The sequence below is a fragment of the Leucoraja erinacea genome, chromosome 6, assembly GCF_028641065.1.
Source record: "Leucoraja erinacea ecotype New England chromosome 6, Leri_hhj_1, whole genome shotgun sequence".
NCBI lineage: Eukaryota > Metazoa > Chordata > Chondrichthyes > Rajiformes > Rajidae > Leucoraja > Leucoraja erinaceus.
Window position 1 is genome coordinate 71127962 of NC_073382.1, and position 20605 is coordinate 71148566.

The window sequence follows — 20605 nt, forward strand, 5'->3', positions numbered from 1 at the left end:
CTACCAAACACAGAATAAGAGCAGATTGACTGTGCAAGTAATTCTTTGAATAAATAAAACAAGGAAAAAAGAATGCGCTGTTGTTCAGCTGAACAATGGAGAAATATACTAGTGAAGTATAAGCAGAAATTAACAAATGATGAGCAGAGGTATTTAACTTTAGTCTGAAGAAGGGTTCTGACTTAAAACTCCGTCTGCCCATTCCCTCCCCAGATGTTGCCTGAACCATTGCATTCCTCCAGCACTTTGTGTTTTGCTCAAGATTTCATCTGCAGTCCCTTGTGTCTCTCTGACCCTCATTTGCGTAATGATGGATGTAATTTGTGACAATGACATTATATACTATGCTGGGCCTTTGTTCTTGGTGACGGGCGGGTTCGTCCTTGTTCTCAGTGGCTGCTGGTTGTTCTCGTCAGCCACTGGGTCCCTCCTTGCTCTCGGCAGACTGCCAGTTGTGCTCATCGGCTACTGGATGCGTCCATGCTCAAGGCCAGCGGCCGTGTCCGCTCTTGCACGGCTCTGCACCAGGAGCTTCCCTTCCACGCCACCCCGCCGACCTGTCAAGCCATCTTCAGTGTTGTCAATTTGATTTCTGTTGACTGTTGACATGCTTACTTGTAAAGGCAATTTAAAATGTTTAAGTGATTTTTTTGAAACCTCTCCATCACTTCAGCGTTCCCATCTCTATTATCTCCACTAGACACAAAAAGCCAGAGTAACTCAGCGGGTCAGGCAGCATCTCTGGAGAGAAGGAATGGGTGACGTTTCGTGTCGAAACCCTTCTTCAGACTGAGCTCCACCTATTATCTCCACCATCCCCATAACCCTACATTCCTCATATTTCCAGTCTTCATCATCCCAAGACTAATTGCTCCATTGGTGGACATTCGTTCAGCTGCCATGACCCTAAACCCTCATATTCTGACACTAAATTGCACTAGAGACACAAGAGAGAAAAGATGTGCTCTAGAGTAAAAAACAACAAAATGCTGGAGAAACTCAGTGGATCAGATAGCATCTGTGGAGCTTAAGGCACATGTAACATTTCGGGTCAGGTCTCAATCCCTAAACAGATGCTGCCTGTCCTGCTGCATTACACCAGCATTTTGTGTCTATCTTCAGTGTAAACCAGCATCTGCAGTTCCTTCCTACAGATCACCCCTAAACATTGTGTGTTCATTTTATCCTCCACAGATGCAACCTAACCTGCTAAGCTCCTCCAACACTTTGTTTTTTTTAATAGGTTGTTCTAATACTTTTTCGCCATTGCCTATCCAAGTCCTCCAGAGATGCTGCCTGACACACTGCTTCTTCAGCAGTTGGTGATCTACACAAGGTTCCAGCATCTTCAGTTCCTTGTGCCTGCTCTGATTTTCCTCCTTTAATATATTCCTGCCAACAAATGGCACATAAGTGATTACATTTCTATCATACCAATTCAGAGACTTGGGTTCATATCCCTCTTCTGCAAGATATCCAGTCAATAATCTGGATCATAATCTAGTCCTTTAGACATGGAAACCTGGCATCCCTAATGAATCCAGCATATATGCACCTCATGAAACAGTTACGTATTTAACTCATAAGTGCCCTCATGTCATTCAGACCCTTAGGTCAATTAAACCCAGCCAATAAATGCTAGCTGGGAGTCGATTAAACTTGAACTCTGAGAAATATATATATATATTAATAGTGTGATTCAAAGCGATTTACTGATAGTCCTCTAAAACATCTTGGGATGTTTATGATGTTGAAAATGCTTAATATCACGGAAAATGTTATCATAAGTAGCAAAACGGCAGTTTTGGGGTTTCTCTTCACATTGTGTTTCCTTCATCCGAATGAAAATTGTCTTTCAAACTGACCATGCGAGCTCCACTTACAATTAAAACAGTTGAGATTTGTAACCATGAAAAATACACTCAGGATTAAAAACAGCAAAGGTGTTTGTCGCAAAACACACAGGAAATTATCAATGGTTTGGAATCTTCACAGCCTTCCGCCGCTTTTCCAGATCCTCAAACCCCCTGTATTTCGCTTTCTTTATTCATAGATCCACCTCTATTAAATTGTCTTCTTTCTCCCATTGAACACCAAAACAATGCAGATGGGGCAATGCAGGTCCACAGTAGACCACTATACACCAGTATTTGAAATAAACTTATTTAACTGGTTTTATGTATGTCGGGTGAAAAAAAGGAAGAAAGATGCTGAAAATGACCTCCACTTCCACTTAAGAATCACAATCTCAGGATACTGCAAGCAGCCAATGGAAAAGAGATTAACCAGAATCCTTTTGAAGCATTTGCAAATATGGAAAGCTCATTGATTTATCATATTTTGCAAATCCGACAAATCTGCTGAACATTTCCACCATTTCATTTTGTTTTAAATTCTTCACATCAGATACTTGGCATGCATTCTCAAATGTCTAAAGGATGTATATGAGCGATTCTGTAATGATCTTTCCATTGAAATTTCAATAGTTTGATTTAATTAACCCACAGAATTTAAGTGTATAATAATTTCACCTAAGAAATATAACAAGCAAGCCCACAGCAATAAGAAATCACCATAATTAGTAAAACAGCACATGTTGGCCCTCCAGATCAAATGCGAATTTGGTAAGAAATGAGAATTATTTATTCAAAATTAATTCAGTACTTAACTTGGTTAAAATAATCATCCATTAATTCTGAATCATCAAGGATATGAATAGAAAAGTGTTTGTCCATAATTCTTGGAAATATGAATCATGTGAACACATGCTCCCAAATCAAGCCACCTTGCGGGAATAACATAAATATTTAAGCGTGTTTAGTTTAATATAGGAACCGAGTGGAAACAGGCCATTCAGCACGCTGAGTCAGCGCCGACTGGCATTCCATGTACACTAACACTACCCTACACACTAGTGACAATTTACAATAGAGGGAGTACAGAGAAGGTTCATCAGACTGATTCCTGGGATGGCAGGATTTTCATATGAAGAAAGACTGGATAGACTCGGCTTATACACACTAGAATTTAGAAGATTGAGCGGGGATCTTATAGAAACTTACAAAATTCTTAAGGGGTTGGACAGGCTAGATGCAGGAAGATTATTCCCGATGTTAAGTCCAGAACAAGGGTACAGTTTAGGGAATGTCCTTTAGGACCGAGATGAGAAAATCATTTTTTACATGATGAATCTGTGGAAATCTCTGCCACAGAAGGTAGTTGAGGCCAGTTCATTGGCTCGATTTAAGAGGGAGTTAGATGTGGCCCTTGTGGCTAAAGGGATCAGGGGGTATGGAGAGAAGGCAGGTATGGGATATTGATTTGGATGATCAGCCATGATCATATTGAATGGCGGTGCAGGCTCGAAGGGCCGAATGGCCTACTCCTGCACCTATGTTTCTATGTTTCTAATAGTTACCAAAGCCAATTAACCTACAAACCAGTGGGTAGGAGTGTGGGAGGAAACCAGACCACACTGGGAAAAACCCAAGTGGTCACAGGGAGAATGTTCAAACTCCATACAGACATTGCCCGTAGTCAGGATCGAACCCGGGTCTCTGACGCTGTATAGCAGCAACTCTACCACTGCGCCACCATGCCACCCCAGTTCTGACTGCTTTTTTTCTTGCTTTTCTTTTCATTTAGTTGGTAAAGGCAATGTACATCTAAGCTGAGCATAGATCTTTTTCCAGATTGGTTCATCTCATCTGGATTGATACCAGGCATTTGACATTTAGCTTTAGCATTCACACATCCTTTTACAGAAATATCAGGCACAGAGCTCCCATGCCTGTTCTCAATCAAGTTTCACTTCCTAGAAAGCCAATACCTGCTGCCAATAAATTATTAGCTTTAGGTTTAATCTCCTGCCAAACCTGCCAAACTTCTGCTGAGGCTCATTCATGAAGAGTAGCGATTAGGTCAAGGCAGCAATTAACATTCCTGGAGCTCGAGCTCTGGAAAGAAGCAAATAACCTCACCAATAAAGGTATGGACAAAAGTTGCAAAGTGCAAAACATTCACACAGCACAAATCACAAAATTGTAATGTTAATTTGCCGTAGGATGCCCTACCATTGTGACGGAATCAGGAATGGAGGTTAGCTTGCTATCTAATATTCTTGATTATGAGACAACTCTGACTTTTGAACTTAATGGTAAAAAAAAAATCAAGGATCACAATGAACAGGATGCAATGATCTCAGCAGGATTCTCAAATTATTCTGTCACATTAATGAAAATGTTCAATGTTCACTAGTTTGAGAGAATGATTTGAGAATCCAGCTATGAGGAGATCACTGCATCTTGTTCATTGTGGCCCTTGTTTTTTTTACCATTAAGTTGAAGTGATCATTTAATTAAACGGCGAATATTTTCACAGCTATTCTTTAAGTTAGATATTGCATAGGATTAAACACTCCTTCGGCCATCCAAGTGACCCACTAGATAAAGAGGACATGTGCTCAGATCTTCTCAATACTACCCACCCTAATCTTCAGAGGTCCAGACTCTTCCTAATAGGCATTTTAGAAAGATGGTCTGATACTTGACAAATAGGATACTTGACAAATCACTCCCATGATTAATGCCTTTCCATAATTCAGATTGAGAACAAACATTCTTTCTTCATCAAGCTAGAAAGCTGCCACATCTCAAGACAATTCACCTCTAAAATGTTGTCAATTTTGAAAACGAGAAAGTAATTCTCGTTTTTAAAATGATCCTGTAATACTGTTACCATTTCATCTGTCAATCAATTTCTATGAACATAATTTTCCTTCAGCAAGGTGCTCAAACAGGAATCATTTCTGAGCATCTCATTTGTTTAAATGAGCTCTGGTACTGGGTGTGCTTGGAAATCTATCACATTTATTCCCCATCATGTTGAACTTGAGATGGAGGTGGTGAGCTGCTTCCGTGAACCACGGCAGTCGTTCAGGTGAAAGTGCTGCCACACTTAGTAGAGTGTTCCAGGATCTAGAGCCGGCGATGATCAAGGAATAATTATACTTTTCCAAGTGTGGATGATGTCTGGCTAGACGTGTAACCGGCAGGTTGTGCTGCTCCAATACGCCTGCTGCCCTTGCCCATCTTGGTGGTTGAGATCACAAGTTTAGTAGATGCAGTTAGGGGAATACCAACAAATGCCTACAGTGACATCCTGGGGCCGGAGTTTCTGATCTCCAAAAACCACACCTATCGTTCATTATATGAGTTATGACCACAGCCATTGGAATGTTTTCTACAGTATAGGTTTCCCATTTCTTTGATGCCACATCTGGACAAATGCTGCCTTGATGTAACTCATCGCTCTGGTCCATCTTTAGGCAAGAACTGTGATGAGGTCTGGAGCTCCGTGGGCTCAGCTAAGCCTGTCTGCCCCCTGGTAAATAGATGATGTGAGTAGATGCCACTTGACTGTGTAGGAAGGAACTACAGATGTTGGTTTACACCGAAGATAGACACAAGATGCTGGAGTAACTCAACGGGACAGGCAGCATCTCTGGATAGAAGGATTGGGTGATTTTTCAGGTCAAGCCTCTTCTTCAATCTGAGGTTTTCTTCAACCACAGACTGGTCTTGACCCGAAACGTCACCCATTCATTCTATCCAGAGGCGTTGCCTGTCCTGCTGAGTTATTCCAGAATTTTGTGCCACTTGAAAGTACGTACCATCACTTGCTGATGATCGAAAGCAGACTGATAAGGTAGTCATTTTGAATAAGACATAACTGGACAAAATTCCCAATATCAAATAAAATGCTAGTGTATTGTATCCCCAATATCAGATAAAATGCTAGTGTAGTGTATTCTGGAACAGTTGGTTATAACTACAGCTAGTTCTAAAACACAGTTCTTCAGTGTCACAAATGGGATATTGCCTGGAACTATAGCCTGTTCTGTGCCTATGGAGATCTCAGCAGAAACGGATGAAAAGGAACTGTAGATGCTGGTTTATCCCAGATAGATACTGTACAAAATGCTGGGAGTAACTCAATGGATCTGGCAGCATTTCTGGACAAAATGGATAGGTGACATTTTGGGTTGGGATGAGGGAGAGAGGGAGAGGGGGAGAGAGGGAGAGAGGGAGAGAGGGAGAGAAAGGAGAATAAGGGCCTATTTAATCATTAGTGTGCTGCAACTTCGAAAGGATTGGTGTCTATAAAAAGAGTTCATCATTCACACCAGTTCATGAAGAATTGCTACAAGCATTTATGTGAACCCCTACTTTTTTGCAAACACCGTCTGTAATTTCAACTTTTAAAACTGGAGAGTAAACATTCTCTTCACACTAACTGCAGTAAACAATTAAATGCAATAACTTGCAGAGAATGCATGACAATAATAGTTTGGTGAGGTCAAAAGGACATCCAGGATGTCAATGGGGTGTATGCAATGGAGTTGCACTTTAATTATTGAGATTTAAAGATGAGAAAGAAATAGAAAGTGGAGAGATGAGTGATATTTAATTGAATTTGATAGAGAGAGAAAAAGTAAGATAAGATTGGAGGTAGGGATAAAATGTGACAGTAATCTGTACGAACAACATGAGTTTTTGTTGTTCAGTCTCTTTGGCCTTCCACCCCTCATACTGTTCCTTCTTGTTCTTCCTTTTCTTAAATGTCCTCTTCCACCTTTTCTTAATTTTTCTCTTACACTTTTAATGAAAGGTCATCAACTAAAAACTGATTCTCTCTCCATAAACATTGTTTGATCAAACCAACATTTCCGACATCCTCTGCTTTTATTCAGACTTGCATTCTCAATAGGTTTATTTTCACTCTTGGAACTTGTAGTACCGGCTGTGTTATAAAAAGTGTGAACATCAGTGAATGAAAATCAGAAAAACTGCAAATGCTGGACCTGAAAGAGAAGTGGCAGTGAATTCAACAGTGCATAAATGAAAATGACATTTTGTCTGATTTTTTGATGGTTGTGCAGAAGAGTTGAAGACCTGAAATGTTATCTATTTTTCTTTCCAATTCAATTCAATTCAATTCAACTTTATTGTCATTGCACAAATACAAGTATAGGTACAACAAAATGCAGTTTAGCGTCTGGTCATAGTCATAGTGCAAGATAGTAGAAGTAAAAATAAAAATACAGAGTTGGCATACAATAAAAGTTAAAAAAAATACTGGTTAACAATGTGTGGATTGTGGATGAATTAAACTGGTACATAGGCAGATAAATGTACACAAGTGGGAGAGTCTAAAGATAGCTAGCGTCGGGACTCCGAGTTCAGCAGTGTAATGGTGTTGTTGAAAAAGCTGTTCCTCAGCCTGCTTGTGCGAGACCTGAGGCTCCTGTACCGCCTCCCTGATGGGAGGAGGGCAAACAGTCCATGGTTAGGGTGAGAGGGGTCCTTGATGATTTTCCCGGCCCGTCTCAGACACCGTTTGCGGTGGAGGGCATCCATGGCAGGGAGCGGGGCACCGATGTTGTGCTGAGCGGTTTTCACCACCCGTTGCAGTGCCTTCCTGTCAGCTGTGGTGCAGCTGCTGTACCACACCGTGAAGCAGGTGGTCAGGATGCTTTCTATGGTACAGCGGTAAAAGTTGGACAGGATCTGGGGGGACAGGTGAGCTTTCTTGAGCCTCCTCAGAAAGTAAAGGCGCTGCTGCGCCTTTTTGATCAGTTTGGTGGTATTGAGGGACCAGGACAGATCCTCTGATATGTGCACCCCGAGGAATTTGTAGTTGGAGACGCGCTCCACCTCAGTCCCGTTTATGTGGATGGGGGTATGTCTGCCCCCTCTGTTCTTCTTGAAGTCAACAATTATTTATTTTGTCTTCTTAGAGTTGAGGACGAGGTTATTATTGGCACACCAGGCTGCCAGGTGTGCCAATAATTCAAGATGTGACTTGACTTGCTGAGTATTTGCAACAATTTCTGTTTATGAGGCAAATATCAGTTGCTCGTTCGACATACACCTGCAGAGAAGATTCTGTTTGTGGAGTCCTGCATTGTCTCCAATGACATCTGAGCTCAAACAATAGTCATCACAAAGTAATTTTTGATCTCTGAAGAGATTTACTGTCATTGCATTAATAATTATCAGTACCAGGATTCTCATGTTACCAAAAATACACCCTGATTTTTAGCAGCACGTAAAAGTCAATTAGTATGAAAATTATACATGCTCCTAAAATATTTCTCAGCAGATCAGCCATGTTGTTTTTAATATATGTTTATGAAAAATGTATTTATTATAGAAACAGTGAGAGTTGACATCCAGCATGGGCTGTACCTGTACAGTTGCAGTGTAAGAACATCTGAGAGAATAGTGATAGTCCAAAGGAAAGTTGGAAGCTACTGTAAGACACAAGCAGTTAATTGAAAGTATTTATATAAAATCTTTAACATACTGAAACATATCAAAGCACCTGTTTCCATGCTGTATCACTAAACTAAACTAAAGTAAACTAAACTAAACTATGCTAAACTAAGCTAAGTTAAGATAAGATAAATGAAACTAAGCTCATCATCAAACAAAACTTGGCATAGCGACATATAAAGGCATATTAGATAGGCGACTGGGTCACAGCTATATTTTAAGGAGGCTCTTAAAGATGGTGAGAGAGCTGGAAAAGAAGTGATTCAAAGAGGGAGATTAAGAGACTGGAGCTGCAAAGCATAACAAATAATGGTGATGATGACAATCGGAGATATGTATAAGAATGGGAATAGTGCAGGGATTTCAGCAGGATGTGGTGTCAGTGGGAGTTGCAGAAATAGGATGGTCTCAACTCATGGAGAAATTAGATAACAAGAATAAGAAATGTAAAATCCAGACCAACTCAGTGCAGCTGTTTTATAGGTCAGGAAACGTGGGGTTGAGTGGTAAACAGGAGTGTGAAATACCACAGGAAAGCTTTGAAAATCCTCGTCAGTAATGAAAAACCAGGAGTTTGGCATCTGCCTCGCTGGGCAGCAAGGAGAAAGTAACAACAAAGCAAACAGGTAAAATGTAAACGAGGACCGACAGACTGGTCAGAGAACTGGGAAACCTCCAACTAGTCCGACTCCAACTGCCCTGACTGTCCACATTTCTATTTTATCTCTTGTTGTTCTGAAATGTTAAATTCACTGCCTTTTCCTTTTGTGTCTATCTTGCCAGGCTGTAATTGGTGCAACCTCAGTGTTTAACCTTGACCGAGGACACCGTGTGGTCCATCCAGCGAAGGGAGAAGCCCTCGGAATCGATGGCAGTCAGGTATATCAGGGGTGAGCCATGTCGCTGTGAAACAGAACATACAACAGTCTATCAGTTCTGTAAGGTAGGTCAGTCTGGCTTTAAGTTAATCTTGCCTGTTCTCTACATTCTGCACATTAGCCAGTGGTATGCTGGGGACTTGCAGCCCTGCACATTTCCCTTGTTTCCTCGCTAGGTGGCAGCACCATATAGGAAGGATGTCATTCAGTTGGAATGGGTGCAGAAGAGATTCCCCATGATGTATGTAATCTGGGCTTGTGGGTTTGAGTTGCAGGGCTGCCAACTCTCATGCTTTGAGCGTGAGAATCACGCATTTGAACAAATTCTCATGCTCTCATGCTGATCATGCTCCATCATGAGAAATTCTGTGATTAACGAAAAATTCAAAACTCAGATAAACTGCATGGGCTGCAGGTGTTGGGGAGCCGGGGCTGAGGGAGGGATGGAAGCAGAAGCAGCGGCGAGGACAGATGTGGACGGGGAGCTGGGGCTGGCGAGTGTTTGCGGGGCTGGCGAGTCGCTCGCTGCAGCTCCGGCCATGGAGCAATGCAAGAGTCCCGGGCCGTCGGAGGTGTCGGAAGCGTTGCACCGCTGCCATGAGAGTCTCTGTGCCGAAGGAGGGGGAGAAAGAGGGAAAGGAGACAGGGAGACAGGGGGGAGAGAGAGAGAGGGGGTGAGAGGAGAGAGAGGGGAGAGACAGAGGGGGGGAGAGAATCGGGAAAGAGAAGAGGGAGATGGGGGAGAGAGAGGTAGGGGAGAGAGGGGGAGAGAGAGGTAGGGGAGAGGGGATAGAGAGAGAGGGGCGAGGGGGGAGAGTAAGGTGGGAGAGGGGAGAGAGAGAGGGGGAAAGAGGAAGAGAGAGGTGAGAGGGAAGAAAGTGGGAAGAGAGAGAGGGTGGGAGAGAATGGAAGAGGGGGAAGAGACAGGGGTGGTAAAATAGAGATGGAACGAGGGAGAGAGGGGGGAGAGGGGGAATGGGAGGAACGGGAGAAAGAGAGAGAGAGAGAGTGGGCAAAGAGAAAGAGGAGATAGAGACAGATGAGAAAGGGAGAGGGGAGAGAGAGCAAGGGGGGGAGTGAGGTGGGAGGGAGAAATGGGTGAGAGAGAGTGGAGAGAGGGGGGAGAGAGGATGGGAGAGGAGAGAGAGAGGAGAGAAAGTGCAAAGTGGCTAGGAGCAAGGCCAAGTGTGCACAGAGCCAAGTTCTGGAATAGTACTAGGTGTGCAGTCAAAGCTGGGACCAGGGGAGTGTTCAGCACTGGGAACCTATGCTGGTAAGCAGCTATGATCAGGGTAGAATAGGGGGCCAGGTGTAAGGCTGGACTCAGGGACAGGGATGAGAGAAGGTATGCAACTGGAGTCAGGGCCAGTAGTACCAGGTGTACAGTGAGACCCAGGTTTGTCAACATGGGCCAAGTATTTGATTATAATCTGATTTCCATACATGAATATACTAAGATCATTCATGTGCTGCACGTGTTGATCAGAGCCTGGCTCTACTGTGGAATGTAATTATGAATGTAATTTAGCCTAACCTTATTCATAGCTAATCCAATTTAAAGTATAAATATTGCATTCAAGTGTAAGTTAAAAGACTCGCCACAGTATATACCATATTGCACAATTTCTAGCTGAACAATGCAAAAGTTCTATACCAATGGGAGGGGGGACACCCCCCTCCCACCCCCTCCTCCCACACCCCCCCTCCCACAGCCCCCCACCACACTCCCCCCAGTCGCTATGCTCCCTCGGGCTTGGTCTCTTGCAATTTCTCACTCCCAACTCTCACCCAATATTGGCAGCCCTGGAGTTGTATGAAGAGGTTGGATAGGCTGAGGGGTCATTTTATTGAGGTGTACAAGATCATAAGGGGCACGGATAAAGTGAACGATCCCAGATTTTTCCCCACAGTAGAGAAGTCTATAACTAGAGGGTTTAGCTTAAGGTGAGAAGGTAGAGATTTAAGAGGAACCTCAGGTGCAATTCAGTGCATTTTTGAAATGAGCTGACAGGGGAAGTTATCGAAGCGGGTACAATTACGACTTTAAAAAGACATTGGGTCAGATATACGTATTGGAAAGGTTTAGAGGGCTATGGGCCAAATGCAGACAAACGGGACTAAACCAGTCTGTAGAAATGAGGAAATGCAGATGCTGGCTTACCAAAAAGACACAAATTGCTGGAGTAACTCAGCGGGTCAGGCAGCATCCCTGGAGAACACGCATAGGTGACGTTTCGGGTCCGGGCCCTTCATCAGACTGACTAGTATGCCAATTTGGTTAGCATGGACAAGATGGGTCGAATGGCCTGTTTCTGTGCTGTGTTGCTCCAAGATTTTGTGGTACCCAAGATGGATCACTATCCCAGAATTTCTGGAATGACTACAAGTTTCATTCTATATTTACAATACAAGGCAGTTTACTTGGCCACAAGATTCCAGTATCTAAATTAAAGTTGCAATTGCAGCCTCTCCATTCTAATCCTTTCAGTGATAATTATTCTCTGAATATACTAACTACAATCAGTAATCTAAAAGGAAGTTCTAACATAAGCTTGAGGTAGCACGAGAGACGGAGATGGGCACCAGAACATGTGAAGATCCTTCAGTAGGAATGTCCTGCTCTAATCGTTGATTTAACAGCATAATTAATTTAAAAAAAAGAACAGTTTAATTTGCGAATGAAGTGTGGGAGCATTATGCAGGAAACGTGAGCAGTAGTTTATCCTTACATTGCACGACTCCAAATATTTAACTGAACCAAAAATCAGAGGTGTTAAGAGGAATGAACAGAATGTATTAGGAAATGGGCCGTTTCTAGAATGGTTGCCTCTTGTCCACTCCTAACAAGAATGGCAAAGTGGAGCAGCGGTAGAGTTGCTGCCTTAAGCCCCTGTCCCACTTAGGGAACCTGAACGGAAACCTCTGGTGACCTTGCGCCCAACCCAAGGTTTCCGTGAGGTTCCCAGAGGTTTTGGTCACTCTTCCTAATGGTTGAAAGCGGCCGCGTAGTCGAGGCTTCTTCTATGTTCCTGCGATTATTTCAACAAATTCAAAACCGGCCTCGACCAAAAATAGGTTGCCGTTTGGTCGAAGTCAGTGTAGTGGGGTTGTTATTTACTTACAGGCAGTCGAAGGCAATCTCCTTCCCTGACCGGCCATTTTGTTTGGCTCATTGGAGGACCTAGAAGATCCGCCAGCAGGTAAAATGCCCGCTAACTTTATTAAATTTCTTAAAACTGTCTCCACTCCTTCTCCCCCACCCCCTTCACTCGCCTCTCCCCTTCTCTCGCCCTTCTCTCCCTTTCTCTCTCCTTCTCTCTCTCCTTCTCCCTCCTTCTCTCCCCTTCTCTTCCCCTTCTCTCTCCCCTTCTCTCCCTCCCTCCAGCGCTCTCTAAAGGACTTACTGTGCTCTGTGGCAGCCGTTTACCTTCCCCTTCATCACGCAGACAGCGCTCCTCCGCTGTCCCTGGCCCCCACCTTCACGATATGTGTGTGTGTGTGTGTGTGTGTGTGTGTGTGTGTGTGTGTGTGTGTGTGTGTGTGTGTGTGTGTGTGTGTGTGTGTGTGTGTGTGTGTGTGTGTGTGTGTGTGTGTGTGTGTCGTGTGTGTGTGTGTGTGTGTGTGTGTGTGTGTGTGTGTGTTCGGTAGCAAAGATCCTGCAGGATCGTTGTTCAGTAGATGCAGCTCACGCTTCGGTCGAGGCTTTCCAGGCAAATGACCAAAACCTCTGGCGACTCATGGAAACCTTGGGTGGGGCACAAGGTCACCAGAGGTTTCCATTCATGTTTCCTGAGTGAGACAAGGGCATTACAGCGCTTGCAGCGCAAGAGACCCGGGTTCAATCCCAACTACTGCCTGTACAGTTTGTACGTTCTCCCCGTGACCGCGTAGAGTTTCTCCGAGATAGACAATAGACAATGGGTGCAGTAGTAGGCCATTCGGCCCTTCGAGCAAGCACCGCCATTCAATATGATCATGGTTGATCATCCCTAATCAGTACCCCGTTCCTGCCTTCTCCCCATATTCCCTGACCCCGCTATCTTTAAGAGCCCTATATCTCACTCTCTCTTTTTTTTTTAGGTTAAGGAGTAGGATTTTTAAGAGATATAGCCAGTGCAACGCCATCACCATAAATAAAACATGGTAAGAAAAACCAATCAAAATCAAAAAATCCCGTAGATCGGCTTCTCTCCAAAAAAAAAGAGAGTTCCAGAGATTCAAAAATTGGAATAAAAAAGTTCTTCACTTCTCGGTTTAAAAAGGATTTCCTCCTTATCCTTAAGCTGATTAGTTATCTGTCCTGATAATTCCCCAATTCATACGGGAAACAATCTTCCTGCATCTAGTTGTCCAACCCCTTACAAATCTTGTAAATCTTCTCGGCATTTATCTAATTGGTATCATGGATCAAATAAATTGATTTTTCCAGAGATATATTCAAATGAATTCTCCAACACCATCACCATAAATATGTCAAAGTAATTAAAGATGTCAGCAATCAAAATAAAAAAAACCACTGTTCCTGTTTTGGAAAAAAAAGCCAATGCCTGGTAATGACCTTCTTACTAAGCTGCAAGCAAAACTCACTTCCAGAATGGTGAAAAAAAATGGTGAACCCCACTACACTGATTCGACCATCTGGAGATAAAAAACATTCTCTACAAACATACCATCTAGGGTATATTGAGCCAGTCATCCCATATCTAGCTCGGCATTTATCTAATTGGTGTCCTTGTGGATAAGTAAATCAGTCCATTTTTCCCAGAAGGCAGGTAAATGAATTCTCCTTGACTCTCAAGGAATATGTCAATTTCTCCATATTAAAGATGTCTCGCACTACTGTTCCTGTTTTGGACTTTTTTCATTCTGGTAATGGCCTTCTTACTTGCTGCAAGCAAAACTTTAATCAAATATGTATCTTCTATTTTTACACTATCTTTAATACGCCCCAGATACATCACAGGGCAGATATTTGGGATTTTATAACCCAAGATATTATTTACAGCTGCATTAACATTTTCCCAGTATGGCCTTATTTTTACACAGTTCCAGAAAATATGCGAGTGGTCTGCCTCCGTACTCCCACACAGCCTCCAACAGTGTTGTTGGACAGCAAGTTGTCTGCTTTTTATTTTGAGTGTTATAAAAAAGCGAGATAGATTCTTCCAGCAAAATTCTCTCCATACTAATGAGCTTGTGGATGAACATTGTGTTTCACACATTTGATACCATTCTTCTTCTGTTATTTGAATCTTTAATTCTGATTCCCATTTTGTTTTTATGTAGAGCGTTGATTCTCCCTCGCTTTCCACCAGAGTTTGGTAGAAAGCAGAGATGACCCGAGACCCTTTCTGTTTATATGCATCCACAATCACAATAGTATGATTCAAAATTCAAAGAATGGGCACAAAAAGGCATAACGGCAATGTATACAGTTTCAGAAAATGGCGAGTTTATGAGCTTCCAAGATTTAACGTCAAAGTAAGGTCTCGAAAACAAAGATTTTTTTAGATACTTGCAATTAAGAGACTACTTTACAAAATAGATAAGGCCAGATCTAGATGAAACTTCAAATAATGTGATCAAGGTGATTGTGGATGCATACAAACAGAAGGGGTCTCGGGTCATCTCTGCTTTCTACCAAGCTCTGGTGGAAAGCGAGGGAGAATCAACGCTCTACATCTCGCTCTCTCTTGAAAGTATCCAGAGAACCGGCCTCCACCACCCTCTAATTCCACAGACTCACAACTCTCTGTGTAAAAAAGTGTTTCCTCATCTCCGTTCTAAATGACTTACCCCTTATTCTTAAACTGTGGCCCCTGGTTCTGGACTCCCCCAACATTGGGAACATGTTTCCTGCCTCTAGCGTGTCCAAACCCTTAAGCCCCTGTCCCACTTTCCCGAGTTACTCACGAATTCTCCCGATTTTTCCCCTTGATTCAAACTTGGAAAATTACGGCAATAGCCAGCCTTAGGTACTCGGGACTATTTTTTTTACTCGTGGACATTTTTCAACATGCTGATAAAACTTCCCGACTTACCTGATGCCCCGAGTACCTATGGCTGGCATTACGGGCCGCTGCAAAATATCTACGACGCCTACAGCCTCCTACGGACTCGCTACGGACATTCTCCAAGTTTGAAGCAAGGGGAAAACTCGGGAGAATTTGTGAGTAACTCGGGAAAGTGGGACAGCCCCTTTAATAATCATATGTTTCAATAAGATATCCTCTCATCCTTCTAAATTTCAGAATATACAAGCCCAGCTGCTCCATTCTCGCTGCATATGACAGTCCCGCCATCCCTGGAATTAACCTTGTAACCTATGCTGCACTCCTTCAATAGCAAGAATGTCCTTCCTCAAATTAGGGGACCAAAACTGCACACAATACTTCAGGTGTGGTCTCACTAGGGCCCTGTACAACTGCAGAAGGACCTCTTTGCTCCTATACTCAACTCCTCTTATTATGAAGGCCAACATGCCATTAGCTTTCTTCACTGCCTCCTGCACCTGCACCTTTCATTGACTGATGAACAAGGGTCCCCAGATCCCGTTGTACTTCCCCTTTTCGCAACTTGACACCATTTAGATAATAATCTGCCTTCCTGTTTTTGCTACCAAAGTGGATAACCTCACATTTATCCACATCAAACTGCATCTGCCATGCATCTGCCCACTCACCCAACCTGTCCAAGTCACCCTGCATTCTCATAGCATCCTCCTCACAGTTCACACTGCCACCCAGCTTTGTATCATCTGCAAATTTGCTAATGTTACTTTGAATCCCTTCATCTAAATCATTGATGTATATTGTAAATAGCTGCAGTCCCAGCACTGAGCCTTGTGGTACCCCACTAGTCATTGCCTGCCATTCTGAAAGGGACCCGTTAATCCCTACTCTTTGTTTCCTGTCTGCCAATCAATTTTCTATCCATGTCAGCACTCTACCCCCAATAACATGTGCCCTAATTTGCCCACTAATCTCCTATGTGGGACCTTATCAAATTCTTTCTGAGAGTCCAGGTACACTACATCCACTGACTCTACCTTGTCCATTTTCCTAGTTACATCCTCAAAAAATTCCAGAAGATTAGTGAAGCATGATTTCCTCTTCGTAAATCCATGCTTTTATTTTGTGGAACAAGGAAATGGCAGATGAGTTGAACAGGTACGTTGGACTCGGACTGATCGTTACTGCTATCCAAATGTGTCGTTATTTCGTGTTCCCCACCATCGATGTCAGGCTAACTGGTCTATAATTCCCTTTCTCTCTCCTGCCTTTCTTGAAAAGTGGGATAACATTAGCTACCCTCCAATCCACAGGAACTGATCCTGAATCTATAGAACATTTGAAAATTATCACCAGTCCATCCACTATTTCTAGAGCCACTTCTTTAAGTACCCTGGGATGCAGATCAATGGGCCTGGGGATTTTTCAGCCTTCAGTCCCATCAGTTTACCCAACACCATTTCCTGCCTAATGTGGATTTCCTTCAGTTCCTCCGTCACCCCAGATCCTTTGGCCACTAGTACATCAAGAAGATTGTTTGTGTCCTCCTTAGTGAAGACGGATCCAATGTACCTGTTCAACTCATCTGCCATTCCCTTGTTCCACAAAATAAATTCACCTTTTTCAATCTTCAAGGGTCCAACTTTGGCCTTAACTAATATTTTCCTCTTCACATACCTAAAGCCCGTCCCACTTTCACGACCTAATTGGCGCCCTCTGCCGAGTTTGCCCTTGACTCATACTCGCAGCATGGTCGCCATGAGGTTGTAGGAGGTCTTCGTAACTCTTCCTCATGCTCGTGAGTGGTCTCCGCGTACTCGTGGCCTCAAGTAGGTCACGGCGTTTTTTCCAGCCTGATAAAAAATGTCCACAAGTAAAAAAAGGTTGGCATGGAAAAAATTGATACTTTTTACTTGTAGGTAGGTCGTGATGGTAGTCAGAGGTAGGTCGGTAACTGGCCCGAGAAAAAAAATGCAAACATGACATAATTTTATCATGTGATCATTTTCCACTCGTAGCTAGTTGTAGTTGGTCTTAGGTGTAGAACACTGAGGTCGAGGGGGGTCGTAGGAGGTCGCAGACATAGTCACAGGCGGTCGTAGACATCGTCGTAGGAGGTCGTAGACATAGTTGTAGGAGGTCGTAGGAGGTCTTTTACTTCGGCGAGTCAACACAACCTTGACATTTTTTTCAATTTGTCTAGGGTCTTCTAAACAAGTGGAACAGGCCCTTAAAGAAGCTTTTACTATCCTCCTTTATATTCTTGATTAGCTTTCTTCAGTTTCCTCCCACACTCCAAAGATGTACACGGTTGTAGGTTAATTGGCTTTGTATAAATGTAAATTTTCCCTAGTGTGTGTAAGATAGTGTTAATATTTGGGGATCTCTGGTCGGCACGGACTCGGTGGGCCAAAGAGCTTGTGACTGAGCTGTATCTCTAAAACTAAAAGGCCAAGACAGCGTTTAGAATGGTTGGCATTAAAAGAAATAGGAGAAATCATTAAATGGATTTCAGTAACCAACATTGCTTGCTAGATCTTAATGAGATTAAAGCATCAATCCACAGTCCATTTAGTGTTATTAGAGGGGAATAGTCATACAGTATGGAAACCGACCCTCCAGCCCAACTCATCCAAGCTAGTTCCATTTGCCCGCATAACGATTTAGACCATAACTTTATACAATTTTGTTCTTTAACTGTGAGCATCTTTGGTGATTGTCTACACAAGGAATCCTGCAAAGGGACTGTCCAACAAATTTTATATTAGTTGGCTAAGGCTAAGAGTTCATCCTTCAACCTCCTGTGTTTTGGAAGGATGCCCAGGAGATCCATTTCAGAAAGACCAGCAGGAATTAGGCAGCATCAGCTGAGTTCATGATCTGCACCAAACTTCTGCTCGTTTTCCTTTTTATTCACAGGAATGAAAACCTAACAAGTTGTGTCAGATTGTGCACTGGAACATCAAGAGTTCTGCTCATTTAGGTGTGACAGGGTGGATTATTCACCTTCCTTCTATAACTGAAAACCACTAAGCACTTAAGGTTTCATTGTGAAATAACTTGAGAGTAAGGTTCAAAAGATGAGTGACACAAAGAGTTTGAGTGGAAGGCAAATTCCATCCCCTATTGGTTTGTAACTAATGACAGTAATATATTGCTCAGAAATGCCCAATCATTTTATTAAATATTCACTAATCACATTTAAAGCCACAGAAATATTGTACTGTGGGTAACCACATTGGTGTGAGTATATTTGTTCAGGAGAAAAATTCCACCACATATCTGCAGGCTCTAAATTATTGCATAGCTTCACAGAATTATTCTGGCACAGTGGAGTCAAAGTCATAGAGTGTGGAAACAGGCCCTTTAACCCCACTTGACCACAACAACCAATATGTCCCATTTACACTAGTCCCACTTGCCTGTGTTTAGCCCATATCCCTCTGAACCTGTCCTATTCGTGCACCTCTCTAATTGTTTCTTAAATGGTGTGATTACCTCCTCTGGCAGCTTATTCCATACACCCATCATCCTTTGTGAGAAAAAGTTACCCCTCAAATTCCTATAAAATCTCTCCTTGTACATCTTCCTTGCTCAATTGTCATCATGTATTGCCTTTCTGTTGAGTGGCAACAAAAAAAAGCTTTTCACTTTACCTCAGTACACATGACAATAAACTAAACTGAACTAAACCTATGCCCTCTGGTTCTCAATTTCCCTACTGCGGGCAAGAGACTTTGTGTGTTTACCAGATCTATTCCTCGTGATCTTATACACCTCTATAAGATCACCCCTTTTTGACCACCCTATCTACCTGTAACACCAGCTTCAAGGAACTATGTACCTGCACTCCTGGGTCCCAGCCTACACAACCTCTCAGACCCCTGTCATTCACCATGTAGGTACTTTCCAAAATGCAACATTTCTCTGCATTAAATTCCAACCATTCGTCAGTGCACCTGGCCAACCAATTCTATGGTTCCAGAATGGTGTGTGTTGCCTCCCTGGTGCCAGGATCCAGGATCTTGGAGCGGCTGCAAGACATTCTCAAGGGAGAGGCTGAGCAGCCAGAAGTCGTTGTGCACCTTATCAAAAGTGACATGGGTAGGAAAAGGTGGTATTGCAAAATGGTAGGGAGTGCAGATTTTTCAGGATAGTGATCTTCTTCTGGGTGAAATGAGTGAGGGGAGGAACAGAAGATAGGACAGGTGAATACAAGAGGGTAGGTTGCACCTGAACTGGAGGCGTACCAATACCCTGGCAGGCAGGTTTGCTACTGCTGCACAGGTATCAAACTAGATTGGCAGGGGAATGGGATCCAATGCAGGACTGGGGTAGATGAGAGGCTGGAAGTCAGCATGGATGCTGATGAAAGAAAGTTCAGTGGACAGAATAAGCAAAGTCCACCAGTGGGCAGGGAGCAAGGAAGAGCTGTGGATTGAATTGCACCTATTTTAATGCCAGAGGCCTGCCGGGCAAGACGGATGATCTCGGGGCATGGACAGGTATGTGCAACTGCAATGTTGTAGCCAATGTGGAAACCTGCTCTCTGCTTCTTGACCGTTTCCCTTGCCTTTTCCCAAACCAGTTGTAGCTGCAGATCTCCCGTATTCCCTTTCACCAATGCCTCAGCTGCTTGTGATCACAATCTCCTCCTTCTCACAGCTTTCTGCTTTGGTCCTATCATTTATGGTGAATTAGCAACTAAATCTGTTGCAGTGTCTGCATTGTCTATAATAGCACAGTCTAACCCCTCAGCAACATCCCACAGCAGTCAAGGGATTATATATTTTTTTATTTGGTTTTGGTTTTGAGATACAGCATGGAAACAGGCCCTTCGGCCCACAATACCATGCTGACCACTGATCACCCATTCGCACTAGTTCTGTTATCCCACTTTCTCGTCCACTCCTTTCACACTAGTGCAATTTACAGAGGACAATTAACCTACAAACCCACATATCTTTGGGGCGTGGGAGCAAATCGGAGCACCCAGACAAAACCCCATGCAGTCAAAGAGAGAGCATGCAAACTCATACTGACTGCACCAGAGGTCATGATTAAACCAGTCACTGGAGCTGTGAGGCAACAACTTTACCAGCTGCATCACTGTGCTGCCCTACATATCAGAAATGATCATGGACATATTTATTTGCACTTTGCTCCCTTTGCTCTAACTAGTGTACTAAAGTTTGATTTGACTATATTTATGTATTGTATTATCTGATCTGATTATATATAGCATGCAAAACAAAGCTTTTCACTGTCGTGATTTAAGTGCATGTCACATTAATACTTGGAGTAGCATTTTCTGTATGAGAAACAGCAAATGTAAAAGAATTATTCACACTCACAATCGATTTTAGAGTTTAGTTTAGAG